Source organism: Papaver somniferum, chromosome 8, assembly GCF_003573695.1.
Source record: "Papaver somniferum cultivar HN1 chromosome 8, ASM357369v1, whole genome shotgun sequence".
In the NCBI taxonomy this organism is placed as follows: Eukaryota; Viridiplantae; Streptophyta; class Magnoliopsida; order Ranunculales; family Papaveraceae; genus Papaver; species Papaver somniferum.
The window spans coordinates 33,879,070-33,898,860 of record NC_039365.1 but is presented as its reverse complement, the minus strand read 5'-3'; the positions used below and the strand labels follow the sequence as shown (position 1 = coordinate 33,898,860).

Below are 19,791 nucleotides of genomic sequence, written 5' to 3'. Positions count from 1 at the left end.
ACCATTGGAGTCTATTGAAGTGGTAAGTTTATATCAAGATGTGTTTAGCGATATACCAGGTTTACCGCCAAAGAGGGAGGTGGAGTTTTGTATTGAGTTGGAACCTGATACTGCACCTATAGCCAAAACTCGTTATCAAATGGCACAGGTAGAATTGAGTGAGTTGAAAAGGAAAATTGAAGAATTACTTGGGAAGGGATTCATTAGACGAAGTAGTTCTCCTTGGGGTACACCGGTTTTGTTTGTAGCAAAGAAAGATGAGTCGTTGAGGATGTGTATCGATTACCGTAAGCTGAATGAGGTTACAATTAAGAACAAATATCCTTTATCGAGTATTGATGATTTGTTTGATCAATTGAAGGGGGTTAATTGGGTTTCTAAGATCGACTTGAGGACTGGGTATCATCAGATGTTAATTCGTGAATGTGATGTTCCCAAAACAGCTTTTGTGACCCGTTATGGCTCGTTCGAGTTTTTGGTGATGCCATTTGGGTTGACAAATGCACCTGCGTTTTTTATGGATTTGATGAACCATGTGTTTCGGGAATTTTTGGACCAGTTTGTAATCGTATTTATAGATGATATCCTGATTTACTCTAAGACTCCTGAAGATCACGCAAAACATCTTCATCTAGTGCTTCAGACTTTGAAAGATCATCAGTTGTATGCTAAGTTTGAGAAATGTGAGTTCTGGAAGCAAGAGGTGAAATTTCTAGGCCATGTCGTATCAGGTGCTGGTATATCGGTTGATGCTTTTAAGGTTCAGGCTGTGACAGACTGGAGGTAACCAAAGACAGTAACTGAAATCCGGAGTTTATTGGGGTTGCTTGGTTATTATCGCCGATTCATCAAGGGTTTTTCGGTTATTGCTGGTCCTTTGACAAATTTGATGAAGAAGGATGTTCCTTTCAAGTGGACTGCTGATTGTGAGAAGGCTTTTTGTGAACTTAAGAGCAAACTAACTTCTGCACCAGTTCTGATCATCCCGGAGAGTGGGGTTAAGAGGGTAATTTACACTGATGCTTCGATTTAGGGGTTGGGATGTGTATTGATGCAGAGTGACAGGGTAGTTTCTTATGCTTCGCGGCAGTTGAGACCTCATGAGCGAAACTATCCTACACATGACCTCGAGTTGGCAGCTGTAGTGTTTGCGCTTAAGATTTGGAGACATCACTTGTACGGTGAAAGGTTTGGGCTCTTTACTGACCAAATGAGTCTCAAGTATCTATTTTCTCAGAAAGAGATGAATATGTGTTAGCGGAGATGGATGGAGTTGATTAAAGATTATAACTTTAAAATGGAGTATCACCCTGGGAAAGCTAATGTAGTTGCCGATGCTTTGAGCCGACAACCAATGGGAATTGTGGCTTTGATGATGGTACGACAATGGAGTATGTTAGAATAGGTTTCTTGCTTTAACTTCGACATGGGAACAGCCGGAGGACAAGACTTGTTCTTTGGTAGTATGGTTATCAAACCATCTCTGATGAGTCGTATAGTGAAATCTCAAGATGATGATGAGTGGTGTAAGAATCAACTTGAGAAAAGTCGGGAATTAGCGGATGAGTACTATATTGTGGGACAAGATGGTGGTTTGAGATTCCGTGGAAGGATATGCATACCCAAAGTTAATGATCTGAGACGAGCTATTTTAGATGAAGCTCACCGAAGCAAGTACACTATACATCCTGGTGGAACAAAGATGTACAAGGATTTGAAGCGGCAGTACTGGTGGTCACGAATGAAGCGAGATGTAGCTGAGTACGTCCAAAAAATTTTGACCTGTCAACAAGTTAAGATCGAACACCAATACCCAGCTGGTAAATTGCAACCTTTACCCATTCCTGAGTGGAAGTGGGAGAACATATCCATGGACTTTATTACTGGGTTTCCACGATCTAGTAAGGGTCACGATGCGATTTGGGTGGTAGTTGATAGATTGACGAAGTCAGCACATTTCCTACCGGTCAAGACGACTGATTCTGGTGACAAACTAGCTCAGTTATACATGAGATATAGTCAAGCTTCATGGTGTGCCAGTATCGATTGTTTCTGATAGAGACTCATCATTTACATCACGGTTTTGGAAGAGTTTTCGATCGTCTTTGGGGACTTTACTGAACTTTAGCATCGCCTTTCATCCTCATACTGATGGGCAGATGGAGCGTGTGAATCAGGTGCTTGAGGATATGTTGAGATGCATCATTATTGATCTTGGAGGTAGTTGGAAGAATCACTTACCCTTGGTAGAGTTTGCATACAATAGTAGCTATCATTCTAGCATTGGCATGGTTCCGTTTGAGGCATTGTATGGAAGACCATGTCGTTCACCCTCATGTTGGGCAGAAGCTGAAGCTGCCAAACTCCTGGGCCCAGAAATTATTCGTGAATCATCCGAGAAGATTTCCATAATTAGAGAAAGGCTAGGTACGGCACAGAGTAGGCAGAAGAATTATGCGGATAGGAAACGTCAAGATAGGGAGTTTGAGGTGGGAGACCTAGTGCTTCTCAAGGTTTCACCTATGAAGGGCGTCTTGCGTTTTGGTAAAAAGGGAAAGCTTGCTCCTCGCTTCATTGGACCGTTCCCCACTGTTGAAAGGATTGGGAAGGTTGCTTACCGTTTTGCTTTACCGGAGAGATTAGCTGGAGTTCGTAACGTGTTTCACGTATCTATGCTTCGAAAGAATATGCGTGACGCGGACCAGCACTCATTAATAGATTATCATGATCTGGAGTTACAAAAAGATGCGTTTTACGAGGAGAAACCATATAAGATTGTGGACCGTAAAGAGAACTCACTACGAAGGAGAACCATTCTGATGGTTAAGGTTCAGTGGCATCATCATAATGACAGAGAAGTCATCTGGGAGCGTTAGGATGACATGCTAACACGTTATCCCGATCTCTTTGATGATCCGGTAAGTACAACTTAATTTCGAGGGAGAAATCCTCTTTCTTTTAGGGTGAAGAATGTAAAATCCCCTTATCCTAGAATTTATGTTGGTTAGTAATAGCCTTACATCTTGTTTGTTTGCAGCTGACTCGGCGTCTGGATCTGAGTCAACCTCTGACTCGGGCCGAGTCAGCAGTCAGACCGTTTGTTTTGCATTTTGAGTCAGATCTGACTCGACCTATGACTCAGACATAACCCCTGACTCGGACTAGGGGTGTAAATAATACCCGAAAATACTCGGCCTGCCTGTATCCACCCGATCCCGCCTGTACCCGAAGTAGCCCAAAGCCTGTTATGGCCCGTCATGGACCACCCGGCCTGGCCTGGCCTGGATTAATTTATTGGGCGGTCTCGGGATTTGCGATTAATTATGATGCCCGGCCTGATACCCGGCCTGAAAGCCTTCTATGTGCCATTAATCATTTAATATCCTCTTAAAAAGACTTAAAAGTTACAATTTTATAATTGTCAATTTTGTGTCAAGAAAAATAAAATATATAATTATTTTTTTACTTATAATTAACCTTTTCAAAACATTAATGGTAATATATTTTCTTATTAGAAAGTTTATTGTACTCTAATTAATTATTTATTATAGGCTAAAATTAAAAATTTGTCAGTGTAATTTACATATAAAATAACACTATCACTTACGATATGCGATGTTGGAAAGGAAAGGATATTGTATTTAATACCGTTCATTTGAAAATTTAAACTTAAAAAAAAAAAATTCAAAATAGTGGCCTGTCCGGCCCGATCTGGCATGCCCGTATAAAAAGCGGGCTTTGGGCGGTCTTTGGGTAGCAAATTATCTACTTGTGCCCGGCCTGTCCGGCCTGAATTTGTTTATGGGTTCACAAATATTAAGCCTGGCCTGCCCGGCCTGTCTTAGTTTTTGGGTCGGGCGGCCCGGCCTGCCCGAATTTACACCCCTAACTCGGACCCTTTTGAGTCAGGTAACAAAATACCCCTGACTCACGGGACCAAACCACTGACTCACGTTTTTTGAGTCAGATCTGACTCAAAACAAACATATTGAGTCAGATCCAGATGAGTCAGGTCCAGATGAGTCAGGTGATTTCACTCAGATCCAGACGACTCATATGAGTCAGGAGTAAACAAACATAGTGTTAGTATTGGCTATCCATTTTTCAGTCCACGAGCAGTAATTATTTTTGATATTTTTGGTGAAAAGAATATCGACCGTTTTGGAAAGTTTTAAGGGTTTTGTACTAAGAGATTAGGGTTATTAATCTTTTCACACAAAAAACTTTAAACAGCCGCACTAGACCTTTCTCTCTAAAAATCTAGTTGCTGTGAAAGTGGAAGGAGAAAGCGATTGATTTGAGGCGAGCCACTGTTTTCGATTGGAGGGATTGCTTTTACTTATACCAGGTAGATTTTCTAACTCTTATGTCTTGTAAGCTTGATCTGATGGGGTTAGAAAGGTTTTTTTAAGGAATCAGACTAAAAGAATAAATACCTATAATTGTATTCTTATCCTCGGATTAGCCTTAAGATGTTGTAAGTGAGCGGCTGCGAAGAGATTTTTCTACGATCTGTTTTTAGTACGACGGGACGAAAACATTTTCTCTTGATGCCTAGGATGTGAATGCAGTAGTTTGTGTATGGTCGAGATGGTTGTTTCATTATTTTTCTTATGCTAGTAGATATGGGTTTAATCCTGGACTTACATACTACCCTCTGATATGTTTTTGTTAGTTTTCCTTTGACTGAGTATGTTCGATCTCATATGCTGACTACCGTGAACAAGGTGTTAGGAAACAGGTCCCATTTTTGATGTTTTGCTTAATACTTTAATGGACTAAAATCTTTAGTAAAGTGCCCAGAGTTGTTGCTGTGTCAAAACAGTAGGTTAGACTTAAATAATAAAACTCTTGAGCTTGTACAGGGTGCTAGTATAGTTAATTAATGATTTTTAGGAACTTGGACTAAGTATGGTACAGTAGGAGTAGTAGTATCATCTTGGGATCTAGCAATGAAATGAAATCAAGGAATTTCGATGTGTGTTTGTTTTGGGATGGATAATTGCCATAGTTTTGTTTCTGCACAACTAGGTGCTGCGCTGAAAATGAAACGCTTACGTTGTACTATCATTGTGTGTTTGATGAGTAAAGGGTCGTAGGTTTGTGTTGGCAGTCAATATCTAGTATGTTTCAGCCGGATTTATCATCATTTAACGATTATAAATGGTGTGGATATCCACTTGTTTATCGCCCATAGTTGGCTCGATTCCCATAAATTATTAGGACGATGACCGAGGGGTCGCCTAAAAGATATGGATCTATTACCTTTGATTGGGTGCGACAACATCTTGTTTCCCGGTGCACGGCAGGGGAACTAGGTGGACTACACAAGGGTTGATACATCGTTGTCGTATGGTTAGACTAAGAAATAAGAGAGCGGCAGTCCGTAAGTATAACTATGGAGTCAGGGGATGGGTAAGTTTTCACAAACCTATTTTAAAATGTTCACTGTTTATCACGTAACAACCTGTTTTGTCCCTGGAACGTATTCTTTTTATTAGTCCGCTTAAATCTCTAAAAGGATGTATTAATACAGTACTAAAGCTTCCATCTCACAATTTTTCTCTTGCTGATAGACAATACCTATGAGTCATTTAGGACTTGTTAGATCGTATTTACTGGTTATAAGGGCGTGAAAGTCTACTTTTAGTTGGGGTCTGACTCAACTTACTTTTTTCAGGAGACCTTGACCGTGGAGCAACCTAACTTGTAAATTGCATCTCTGTCCGAAAAGGCTACTTCGCATTATCTTTAAAGGTGCTTAGCTGTTTATTGAGTTCTTTTAAAGACCATACTTTGTTTCTCTTAAATAAATTCTTCGCATTTATTTTGGAGGCCGACCTGCGAGTCGAGGATTATTTTTATTTCTAAAAAGTTTCATTTTAACTTAAAATTTTACCTTATCAACTTCATTTAAATAAATTCTTTTATTTATGGATTATTGTCGATGTGCTCCATACAATAGCCTGATCTCCATTTGTTGGTATGACGGTTTAAGTGTGTAAAATGGTCCATGAATATGCCACACTTGGGATTTTAGGGCGGCCGACCTAGAATTCAAAGTGGGGATGTTACAAGCAATGTCATGTGGCAGCATCAATATCACCACAGTAATGATACAAACCATAGGTGTTTGGTTTTATTATGCAAATTGGGCAGATTAAGCAGAGGATATATCTATCTATATACATAACAAAGCTGGATAAAACGACAAACTCAAGCCTCATATATGAATTGGCGGTTCTGTTGTCCATGTAACACATGATCAAACTAATAGACAGTTAGGCACTTCCTAATTTTATTGGACTGTATAGTGTAATAGTAAACGTCTTTATGAACAAAAAGAAAATTTCAAGAGTACATCCAATCATAAGTAGTGGACGCTACTTGAAACTGGCCTTACCTCCCTGCATAGTTGTGTCCTCTTGGCGATTATCATCAGGCACGTCCGCTTGTCCGTTATTTTCAAGCTCATTCTCATCTTCAAAAGTTGTCTACGTATGAGCTGCAGTTTTGAAGATATAATGTATTATCTGGGGAGTCTCTGAATTATATGTTCCATGCAACAAAAAAATAGTTAACTTCGTACATACAATTTACCTCAGTGTTGAGGGCACAATTTCCATATAGCCTGCAGTGGTATTCATTTCCATATTTCAAAAAGCGACCAATAATTCGCCAACTTCTTCCTGCACATAGGAAACTAAGATGTATATTGTATATATGCATCGAGGATAATGTGAGCGCAAGCATCTTTACATTCTTAAAATGTAGATAAACTGTTCACCTAATTAACAATGATATTTTATCTGAGAAACGAAGGCCACAAATAGATCCCAACTACATCGCTCATAGACCTCCACACTGCCTTCTACATCCCACCCCCTAATTAATCCTTGATCTCTTTAAATGGTCTCATATAACTAATCCAAATAACATCTGGCTGGTCTGTAAACTTTGTACTCATAAGTAATCATGTATAGCATCCTTCAATTCAGAGACACAAAATTAGATCACGGGTACGTTTGATGATGAACTGAAAATGAGTTTACCCAATAATGTTCATAGTTATTAATTTGGGAAATAATTTATCCAAGAATCAATCACACTGAATATAAATCGAAGTATACTCTTTAAATTTCGATTTATCGAAATTAATTCATATTGTTAATAAATCAGATAGAATCATTTCTTCTCTTTGTATGAAATTATAAAAATACCAAATTTTAAAAATCCATACACAGATTTTACCTGAAATTGATAAGGAACCGAATCACATTCGTATTCTTTGATAATGGAGATGATTGGAACCCTTTTTTGTGTGCGGGACATAATTTTAGTTTGACCCATCCAAATAAATTTTGTATACTGATTTTATTTACTGGAGGAAATTTTGATTCTGATAATATTCATCTCACATAATTTATGTAAATACATGACCCAAAATCATCAAATGATCATAATTTATCCTGGTGTTGTTGGTGGTGGAGGGGTGATGGATGCTGGTGATGAATAGCGGTGGGGGCGATGGTGTTGGTGGTGGTGATAGTAACGATGGTGGTCATGAAACAGAAAGAGCGGAACAGAAGAAATGCGTTTTAAGAAGACAGAAAAGATGGAGGGGTATTTTCGGGAAGTAACGAAAAAAATCCACACGGAATTTGTGACAGGAATCTTTTATGGGATATTTCTTTATCTAACGGTCCTGGTTTTATTGTTAGGAGATCAAACGGTTGATATTAGTTATCTCTTTGACTTTTGATTAGTCTTCCTCTCGTTAAAGGGGGAGGAGATGGTATCAGATGAAAGCTTGCGCATATCGCCATTAATGGCAGATTTTTAGATCTGAAAATTTATGAACTCTTCTTTTCTTGTTTTTTTGATCTCTTCTTTTCTCTATTATTTGTCATCATCATTAATCACTTCTGGTTAATTTTTCTTTGGCTCTAATGGCGAATTACGAATCAAGAATTTCACACATTCCTCTAAATCAAATCTCTGCTCTTCTTTCTTACAAACTCAAAGAGGATAATTTCCTCACCTGGAAATCTTTATTATTTCCTCTTCTCAAAAGATACAAGGTTCTTGGTTTTCTTGATGGATCTCTACAATGTCCACCTTATCTAATTGCTAATATTCCAAATCCTGGCTATGTAGCGTGGCATGATGATGATACTACTCTTATTCTTTGGATTCAATCGTCTATTTCAGACGCAATTATTGCTTGTGTTGCTGGTGCTGATTCTGCTATGGAAGTTTGGGAAACAATTGAATCACGATTTGCTCAAAGTTCTTCTACACATTCTATTCAGCTGCGCTTGAAGCTACAATCTCTCAAACTTGGTTCAGGTACTGTTTCTACATTGCTTAGTCAAATCAAGAAAGTTACAGATGAGCTTTATGCTGCTAGATCTAGAATTGTTGATGATGAACTGGTTGTTACTATCTTGAATGGTCTAGGATCAGATTATAGTTCTTTCTGTACTTCCATTAGAATTCGTTATCCTCCTGTTACTTCTAAGGAATTACACAATCTTCTCATGAGTGAAGAAATTATAGTTAACAACAAACATAAAGAGCTATTATCTGATGCTAATGGTAAAGCATTTGCTGCTAATGCTAAACCATATAACTCCTATGCAAGATGAAGAGGTAGAGGTTTTAATCCATCTTATGCTCCTAGACCAAATTTTCAGTCTCAATATTTCTCTCAACAACCAAGAGCACCATCATACTATGCTCCTAGAGGTTATTCTCATTTTCAGATGTATCCAGTTCCAAACTTCACACCTAATATACATGCAAGATCAAACATAGCTTCTACTTCCACCAATGAACCTACAACTGAGAAGTGTCAGATATGCAAGGAAAAGGGACATCAAGCTCGTGAATGCAGGCATAGACTTAATTTCAGCTATCAGAATGTCAACACTCCACACAATCTTAGTGTTATGTTAGCTACTGCTAACATCATGGGAGAAAATCCATAGTATGCTGATTCAGGCGCTAATAATCACATCACCTATGATGAATCTGAATTTACTACAGATACTGCTTTTGAAGGGACTGAAGAAATCCAAGAAGCTAATGGAGAAGGTATGCCAATAACTCATATTGGTTCTACAACTAAATCTGCTGCTTCTTATGATTTTCATCTAAATAACATTATGCTGGTACCTAAATCATCACACAATTTACTATCAGTTCACAAATTTACCTCTGATAACAATTGTTCTATCACTTTTGATTCAATTGGTTTCTCTATTAAGGATCTATCATCTGGGAGGATCATTTTACAAGGGCCTCATAAGGATGGCTTATACCCAATGCATTTTCTACATCAACATAACTACAAAGCTCTATCCAGTCAAATACCTACAGCAGCTACCTGGCACAGAAGATTGGCTCATCCATCATTTCAAGTTATGTAAAAGTCTGTCAAACACTTGCTTTATCACATATTACTAAATCTCCTCTATTTTGTAATGAATGTCAGTTAGGAAAGTCACACAAATTGCCTTTTACTTTGTCTTCACATCAAGCAAATTCTCCTTTAGAATTACTTCATATGGATTTGTGGGGTCCAAGTCCTGTAACATCCAACTCTGGATTCAAATATTATGTCAATATAGTGGATGATTTTTCAAGATTTTGCTGGATATTTCCTCTACATGATAAGACAGAATTCAGAACTATTTTCTTACATTTTAAAGCAATGGTTGAGAAATTACTTCACTGCTTTATAGTCACAATCAGAACAGATGGTGGTGGTGAGTTCTTAAATAATGAACTTAAGGATTTTTTATGCATTCATGGCATATCCCATGAAATTTCATGTCCTCACACTCCTGAGCAGAATGGAGTTGCAGAGTCTAAGCGTAAACACATTGTGGATGTTGGAAGAACTTTTCTCATTCAATCAGGTTTGTCAGATTCTTTTTGGGTTGAATCTTTCAATACTGCAAACTTTATTATCAATAGGTTACCAATCAGAAGACTGAACTTTATATCACCATTTGAGAAATTATTTGGATCCAAGCCTGACTACAATTTTCTTAGAACTTTTGGTTCATCTTGTTTTCCATGGCTAAGACCTTATGCTGCCAACAAATTACAACCGAGAAGTGCCCATTGTATCTTTATTGGCTACAGTTCAGTTCCTAAAGGTTACAGATGTTTGGATCCAAAATCTGGTAAAGTTTACATCTCCATACATGTTGTCTTCAATGAGAATCATTTTCCTTTAAAAGCTTCTTCACCATTGGACTCCACTATTAAAGCAGATATCTTTACTTCAACAACTCCTGCAGCATCTACTTCTCCAATACTTTGATGTGATTTGTAGATAGTGGTAAAAGTGGTTCGATTCTCAGACTTGTGAAGGATATTAATTAGACTTAAATTCTAATATTAAAATAGAAAACTCACTAAGAATTATAGCAAACTCAATCAAAGTTGATATCAATATTAAAAATAACACTAAGGCTAAGATTCCACTATTTTCCAAATTCAAAGTGATTTAATCCAATATTTATATTCATGCAATTCTTTCGTTCAATTTGATTCTAAACTATTGCAACAATTAGATTCTCAAAATAACAAGTGTAAATCCGAAGCATAGAACATCAAAAACCTAGGTCCAAGCATGCTCTATCAAAAGAAATAACAATTGCTTGACAAGAATCATTCAAACAATTTTCACTCAAGGCAAAACAATCATAAAAATAATTGTGATAAATAAATAAATAAGAATATACCACTTTTTGTTGGAAAAATAGCTTCCCCTATCGCCTCAGCAATGGGGTTTAGCTCCTCATATTAACCACTTGCTCAAAATACATGTTTGTTGCTCAAAAGTTGATTAAAAATAAGAGAAGAGTATAAAACAGCGTGTTTGTAACGGATATAATTGTTACGAACCACTGTTACAAAGTACCCTAACACAGAACTGTTGCGAACTCTGAATAATTGTTACAGAAATTGTGACAAAGTGATTGAATTTTGAAAGAAAAGGCCACGGATTCTGCGACTTTCTTTTACTGCTGTTCTGTGTTCTTCTTCTTCCTCTCGCCTGTATCTCTGCAACTTGGTGTTTTTATGCTCTGTTATGTTCTAAACTTCCCCAAAGTGTACGTACTTCCTTCTGCGACTCCCTAGCCTTCTATATATACACGGAAGGTCCCGTATAAGGCAAATGAAGTCCCAAAAATAACTCTTTTCTTCCGCAGTAATACTCGGAATTTTCTTCTCTTCCAAATCTTCTTTACGCGGTTTATGAGTTATAAAACTTCCTAAAACTGAAAGAAACGAATCCTAGAGAGTAAATCCTTCCTTCACAACACCAAACTTCCACAAATATAACCAATGAAACTTCCACGAATAACCAGTGCCCTGTTTTACAAACCGAAGATTGATGCCTATTTTTTCGAATCTGGAAGACCTACCAACCCTGTTTAGTCGTAACAGGGTGGTACCAATCCATTCCAGTGTCAAACACCGAGAAAAACTCAACAGAATTTAATCCAGCTCTTCCCATGAAAATACGCGGCTTGTACACCAGATTCCCGCCAATTTTAAATTCGAATTTAAAGTGAAGAAAGGGGGGGGGGGGCCTATCCAGAGTGTGGGTGCGAATAACAGCTGCCTTGGGGTGTCCTGGGGGTTCCCCTTATCCAAACCGGGGGTCCGAATATCAAGTGTCCTGCGGGTGCTTCCCGATAACTTTTCGAGCCAATTTTTTCCAAAAATGTTTATTGGCCAAAAATACCTACAAATAAATAAAACACCGTACAAAAATGAGCCCTAACAATATATAGAAACGAGAAAAATCGGACACAAAAATGTGTCTATCAAATACCCCCAAACCTATTATTTGCTAGTCCTCGAGCAAAAATAAAATAGAAATAAAATCCTAACTCACTGTCGCAGGCATCGTCGATTGCAATTAGCGTATCCAATAATCCTTTAAACCCCTAGGTGTCTCTAGTGGCGGAGTTTTGTCTCCGGAGAGCTTACCAGAGGTATACCCACAAAACGTTTATACTCTAGACCCTAGCTATCTACACAGAACCTCGGAAGGCACTAAAGAATCTCCTTGGTTGGCATACTTATTGACTACAGGAGGAAGTACCCTGATGCGAAATTCCAATTGTTGTACACGAGTTTGCACTCAAGCATACTAAAATTCATATATAAGTGACAGAGCTCTACTCAGATAGTTGCACTATGGACATCAATATCCGGAGTCGAAACTAATCACATGGATAGATCAAGAAGATGGGTATAGAGAAAAACATAGATGGTTTTGATGTTTACTAGGTGAATGGTGTTTCTCATATCTGTCTGAAGGCCTCCGCCAAAATGAACCTATCCTAATGGACTGAGATACTAGTCTGACTAATATCAACACACTGGCATATACAAGGGAACCAGTGATTGATAATCCTAACTCTAGGTCAACACACTGGCATATACAAGGGTTCCAGTGGTCGACTTTATTGAATTTATTCCAGTTGGTCTGATGGTCTGGTCTCAATCTCTCTCTTTTTTTTTCTTTTTTTTTTTGTATCTCAATCACTCTAATTCACCCTAGCATTGGTAACAACTTGAATCGTGAGCCCCACCTAATCACTTAAAGAAAAATAGTTTAAAAACAAAACAAAATAAAAATAGAAGTGAAAAGGACTCAACGAGATATGGTGAAACTATCATGTTATTTCTAACACCTGAGCTCTGTGCTTTTATGAATAGACTCTTTAGATGTTGCCATCTAGTCAGATTGGTTCCTCAACTTCTACAACCAAAATGCTTCCATCCACTTAGATTGGTTAGTGCCATCCTTAATAGAGATAAATTTCTAGGCTCTGGAGTTTATTTATTGCAACGAAAAGGTAACAAAAAGTTCTACCCCACCCCCAAACTTAAATCTAACATTGTCCTCAATGTTTCTAATTAAAGAACAGTACCAAAAATATAAGTAACATGAGGAAATAGTAAAGAGAGGAGTCGGAAAGATAGTACTTGGGTAAAGAGTAACCAAAAACCTACAAAAATATTATACGACATACAAAATCGCCTCGATAGTCAATCAAGGTAAACAGGGTCCTCCAGAGGGACCTCCTCAACATCACCTGTAGGAAAAGGCTCTAAAAAGGGCTTCAATCGCTGACCGTAAACCTTCGAAGAACTACTACCATCTGGTGTCTCAATCTCAACAGCGCCATGAGGAAAAACAGTACGGACCACAAAAGGACCGGTCCACCGAGAGCGCAACTTCCCGGGGAATAGATGCAAACGAGTGTCATACAGAAGAAATTTTTGACCTGGGAAAATGAATTTCATAAAACATTCCTATCATGCACAAGTTTCATTTTGTTCTTATACTCCTTAGCACTATCGTATGCATCTCCACGAATCTCGTCCAACTCATTGAGCTGGAGCTTTCTTTGAGCTCCTGCCTTGTCAAGTGAAAAGTTTAAGTTCTTAATATCCCAATAGGCTCGATGCTCTGACTCAACAGGCAGGTGACATGCCTTTCCAAACACTAAACCATAAGGTGACATTCCAATGGGTGTCTTAAACGCAGTACGGTAAGCCCATAAGGCATCAGTAAGCCTCGACGACCAGTCTTTCCTATTTGGATTAACTGTTTTCTCTAGAATACGTTTAATTTCCCTATTGGAAACCTCTACCTGACCACTAGTCTGAGGGTGATATAGGGTTGCTACTTTATGGGTAATACCGTATTGTTTCATTAAAAGAGCAATCGGTCTATTACAAAAGTGTGAACCTCCATCACTAATTATAGCTCGCGGCGTACAAAAACGTGTAAGTATATTCTCTTTCAAAAACTGGACTACGACCCTGTGGTCATTCGTTCTACACGGAACCGCCTCAACCCACTTAGACACATAGTCTACAGCTACAAGTATGTAAAGATAACCAAACGAAATAGGAAATGGACCCATAAAATTAATGGCCCACACATCAAAGACCTCAATCACTAAAATAGGGTATTTATACGGGAAATGGTTCCTAACTTCTGGCAACGCTCACAAGAAACACAATGACTATGGGAATATTTAAACAACGAAGGCCAGTAAAATCCACACTGCAAAATCTTAGCAGCAGTCTTCTTAGCACTAAAATGACCCCCACATGCATGTTCATGACAAAAGGAGATAATTCTAGACTGGTCACTCTCAGATACACATCTCCTAATAATCTGGTCCGGACAATACTTAAACAGATAAGGATCGTCCCAAAAGAAATGCTTAACCTCGTCTAAAAACCTAGAACGATCTTGCTTACCCCAATGTTGAGGGGTTCGACCAGTAACAAGATAATTCACTATATTTGCATAACAAGGTGATTGGGAAACAGAGAACAATTGTTCATCAGGAAAGCTATCCCTTATAGGAAAGGAATCACTAGGGGAACTAACAACTAGCCTAGACAAGTGGTCTGCTACTACATTTTCTGCACCCTTTTTGTCTCTAATGTCTGGGGAAAATTCCTGTAACAATAGGATCCATCTAATCAATCTAGGTTTGGTATCCTTCTTAGATAAAAGGTATTTCAAAGCAGCATGATCTGTATAGAATATGATCTTAGAACCTAATAGGTTGGACCTAAACTTATCCAAGGCAAACACTATGGCTAAAAGTTCCTTCTCGGTAGTTGTGTAGTTCATTTGGGCATCATTCAGAGTTTTTCTAGCATAATAAATCACATGAAGTAATTTGTTTTCTCGTGGTCCTAAAACGACGCCTATAGCATAATCTGAAGAATCACACATAATCTCAAAGGGTAGGTTCCAGTTAGGTGCCTGGACTAGCGGGGCAGTAGTGAGTAAAGTCTTAAGCTTCTCAAAAGCCTCTAAACAAGCATCGTCAAAGACAAACTTAACATCTTTAGCAAGCAAATTGCAAAGAGGTCTAGAAATCAAGCTAAAATCCTTAATGAATCGACGGTAAAAACCTGCATTCCCTAGGAATGACCTAATATCTTTTACGGTTTTTGGGACCTGTAAGGCTTTGTCTACCTCTATACCCTTTGAAGAGACGATGTGCCCTAACACAATTCCTGATTTAACCATGAAATGGCATTTTTCCCAATTAAGCACTAATTTTTTTTCCTTACACCTAGTCAACACTAATGTCAAATGATGCAAGCACTCATCGAAAGATGAACCAAACACTGAAAAATCATCCATAAAGACCTCTAAGAACCGTTCTACCATATCAGAAAATATGCTCATCATACAATGCTGAAAAGTTGCAGGGGCATTACATAGCCCGAAAGGCATGCGTCTATACGCAAAGGTACCAAAGGGACATGTAAAAGTGGTTTTCTCTTGGTCTTCTGGGGCAATAACGATCTGATTATAACCGGAGTAGCCATCTAAGAAGAAATAGTGACTATGTCCAGCTAATCGCTCTAGCATTTGGTCGATAAAAGGAAGGGATTAATTCCTTGTGATCCTTCCTTGTTCAATTTCCTATATTCAATACACACACGCCATCCCGTGGTCACTCGGGTTGGGATTAATTCATTATTATCATTCTGGACTACAGTGATACCTGATTTCTTGGGGACAACCTGAACAGGGCTGACCCACTTACTGTCTGAAATTGGGTAAATAATACCTGCATCTAACAACTTAAGCACCTCTTTTCGAACTACCTCTTTCATGTTAGGGTTCAGTCGATGTTGCATCTCCCTAGAAGGTTTGGAGTCTTCCTCTAAATGAATCTGATGCATACACACAATAGGACTTATACCCTTAATGTCTGCTACAGTCCACCCTAAAGCTTCCTTATTGTCTTGAAGTACATTTACTAGCCTACTTTCCTGATCACTATCCAAATCGGAATCTAAAATCACAGGTAAAGTCTCATATGGGCCTAAAAATACATACTTTAGAGTATCGGGTAATGGTTTAAGGTCCAACTTTGGGGGCTCTTCTAAAGAAGGAATTAGGGTAGTCTCAGAAACTGGTAACGGTTCGAACCTAGCTTTCCATCTATCAGTGTCTAACACAGGGGTAGAATCTAATAGAGCATTCACCTGTTCAATAGTGCTATCGTCGTCAAAATCTAAACCAAAATGGGATAGACAACTTTCTAATGGGTCTTCAGACAAGATGTTTGGTAATGACTCCTGAACTAAGGCTTCTATCATGTTCACCTCTTCAACACATGTGTCATCTAGCTCATGAGGTTGCTTACTGACATTAAAAATGTTCATCTCCATAGTCATATTACCAAAAGATAAACTCATCACACCATTTCGACAGTTAATGATCGCATTAGACGTAGCTAAAAATGGGCGACCTAAAAGCACAGGTATCTGGTTCTCTGGGTCAGGGACACGTTGGGTATCTAGGACCACGAAATCCACTGGATAAATAAACTTGTCGACCTCAATAAGAACATCCTCGATAACACCTCGAGGGATTTTAACAGACCTATCATCTAACTACAGTGTCATCTGAGTAGGTTTCATTTCACCAAGTCCTAGATGTAAGTATACATGGAATGGAAGTAAGTTCACACTGGCTCCTAAGCCAAGTAAAGCTTTTTCTACCCGGAAGTTACCTATTGTGCAAGCAATGGTAGGAGAACCTGGGTCTTTGTACTTTGGAGTTGTGGTGTTCTGAATGATTGAACTTACGTGACTAGCTAAAAAGGCTTTCTTATGGACGCTAAGTTTTTGCTTTCGCATACACATATCCTTAAGGAACTTGGCATAAGCAGGAATTTGCCTAATTGCATCTAATAAGGGAAGGTTTATGGTAACTTGCTTAAAAACCTCCACTATATCATTAAAGTTTGATTCCTTCTTTGTTGGTACTAATAGCTGAGGAAATGGGGCTCTAGGCCTAAAATCAGACCTTTCAGGAACCGAATTCACATCATCAGAAACTTTATCAGTCTCTTCAGCTACTGGTCCTGAGAGGTGAGATCCTGAGGGGTGAACTACAGTATGTTCACTATCGGGCATGGTTACTTTATTGTCTACAACTCTATCACTTCTAAGGGTTCTAACAGCATTCAATTGATTCGATGGTTTTGCACCTAATTCATGAACTCCTCTAGGGTTGGGTTGTGTTTGACTAGGAAACTTACCTTTTTCTCTCAAAGAATCACTTATCAGACCAACCTGAGTTTTTAACTCGGAAATAGCCTGACTATTTTCTTGTCCTATCCTGTTACTAGCTTGTAGACTCTGTTCTACGGATAACTGAAATTTTGCAGTTTGCTGAGTTAACAAGGCGAGAGATTCCTCTAAACTTAGGATTTTCTTATCTGACTGATTCTGAAACTGAGCTAGTCCTGAAGGAATAGCCAAAACCTGGGGGAGCATTAGAATTACTAAACTGACCTTGACTTTGGCCCTTAGACCACGAAAGGGTCGGATGGTTTCTCCAACCAAGATTATAGGTTTCTGAATATGGGTCAATCTTTTGACGGTTATCAAATCTAGTGTTATTATAAAGATCATTGGCCTGCTCTTCAATATTCTGGCCTTCCCAAAAAGGTTCCACTCTACCACTAGTCTGGCCCACTTCTAAGGCTTCTAACCTTTTTGCTACAGCAACAATTTTGGCATCTGATTCATAGCCTCCTTCTACCCTATTAACGTTTCCTCTACTTAAAAGAATTGTTTTCTGGGGTTCCCTACTATTTTCCCATTGCTGGGTTTTTTCGGCGATTTCATTAAAAAATTCCATTGCCGCATCAACAGTCTGGTTTTCAAATCCACCAGTGCATAAAGACTCAACCATGGTCGTTGTGGAATAATCTAAACCCTCATAAAGGATCTGAACTAGCCTAACCTTTTCTAAACCATGATGAGGACACTGGGATAATAAATCATTGAACCTTTCCAAAGACCTATATAAAGATTCTCCCTCTTGTTGTGAAAATGTGCATATTTGCGTCCTAACAGACGATGTTTTGTGCCCGGGGAAAAACTTATTGAAAAAGGCAGATGTAAGGTGTTCATATGTCTCAATTGACTCGGAGTCCAAACTATACAGCCACGGCTTGGCCTTATCTTTCAGGGAAAATAGTTTCCTCAAAATCCCTAACATGGTAATAAGAGTTTTCATTTTCTTTCCCTAAAAATATTGGGAGCATCTGTAAGGTCCCAGGTTTCAGTTCATAGGGTGCCTCCGTTTCAGCTAACTTAATACACGAAGGATGAGTAGTTCTAGTTGGATTCAACAAAGCTTTCAAAGTTACCATTTCTGGCGCTATCGGAGCAATAGGGATTCTCTCCTCAGTCAAAGGACGTTCAAAAACAAACTCTTCAAAAGTCGGACTTTCTAGATTAAGGTAATCGAGACTCTTCGAACTACTAGGTTTCTCTTTAACAAATCTACCTAGTGCGTCTCTTTTACGTTCAAGCATACAATAGAATTTTCTAAATTGGAAGGATAAGCAAACACAGATCAAGGCCGAGTCAACCAAATCAAACCTATTGATTTCTAGCAAACAAAAATCATGATGGCTCCACTTAGATTGTTTCTAGACCGGCTTCTAATCCTTCGAACGGGAATTCGTTACAATTTAAGCAAACCCCTCTGGAATCAATCCGAGTTAACGTAAGTTGAATAGAGGCGAGGGAAGCTCGATGGAGCTTTGATACCCAAGGCCTCACCGGTATTACAAGGCGGCGTTGTCATGCATTCAACTTACAGAAACCGTCAAGAACTTCGAAGTATGCTTAAAAGAGTAACCAATATTTTTCGAATGATTTTCCTGTTAAGCTCGTTACCCTATCAGTCTCGTAGTCAAAATTTTAGGCTTTGGTTCGTGTAGGTTGCGTGTTCCTAAAGCGGGCAAGAAGAGAACGGTGATGAAATCCGAACCCTTATCTTGTATGGCCAGGCCTTGCCCTTTACTAGAAAAATAAATGTCTGTATTCAGTCCTCAACATATATGCATACGAAGGAGTCCAGTAACTCGCTGACAGGGGATTCGCGAGTGTTTAGAATCTTACCTCCCGTTCTAGACGGGGGATGAATCGGTTGTAGTCGACTCGGGCCACTGACTCCGATGTCTAATGTACGAACCCAAAGTGCAGAAACAATATCGTAATTGTCCTCCTTCTCTGCAAATAATTTATATTTAAAGTACCCTTCCGTAGGGTAATAAAAAAAATAATGTCTCAAAGTACAAGAGTCCAAAAAAATAAAGAAAAATTACAAAAATAATAAACCCTAATACAGTTTTTTTTTAAAAAAAAAAAAACAAACCCTAAACTAAAATTGTCTAAAATAAAATTGTCTTCTTTTCTGTTCTTTTTGCTTTAATCTTTAGCTCCAAGTCTTTATGAAATCACCAAACTCCTTGGCTCAATTTTCTTTATGATCCAGAACCTGTAGACACAAGATAAATACCCAAAAACATAAAAAAGGACCAAAAAAAAAATATCTAAAACCCTAAAAACAAGTCCGCGTCGACGGCGCCAAAAATTGATGTGATTTGTAGATAGTGGTAAAAGTGGTTCGATTCTTATACTTGTGAAGGATATTAATTAGACTTAAATTCTAATATTAAAATAAAAAACTCACTAAGAATTATAGCAAACTCAATCAAAGTTGATATCAATATTAAAAAGAACATTGAGGCTAAGATTCCACTATTTTCCAAATTCAAAGTGATTTAATCCAATATTTATATTCATGCAATTCTTTCGTTCAATTTGATTCTAAACTATTGCAACAATTAGATTCTCAAAATAACAAGTGTAAATCCGAAGCATAGAACATCAAGAACCTAG

General features: G+C 38.3%; 1 long non-coding RNA gene and 1 pseudogene across 1 annotated transcript; one reads left to right on the top strand and one right to left on the bottom strand.

Annotated features, from left to right (window-relative positions):
• Positions 1-6,203: 6,203 nt before the first annotated feature.
• LOC113306734 lies at positions 6,204-7,548 on the bottom strand. Its single transcript, XR_003338806.1, has 3 exons — positions 7,252-7,548; positions 6,601-6,689; positions 6,204-6,505 (listed from the first exon to the last, which is right to left on the bottom strand). It is a non-coding gene; the product is annotated as an uncharacterized LOC113306734 (long non-coding RNA).
• Positions 7,549-17,846: 10,298 nt separating this feature from the next.
• Positions 17,847-17,946, top strand: LOC113307081 (annotated as a pseudogene).
• Positions 17,947-19,791: the final 1,845 nt, after the last annotated feature.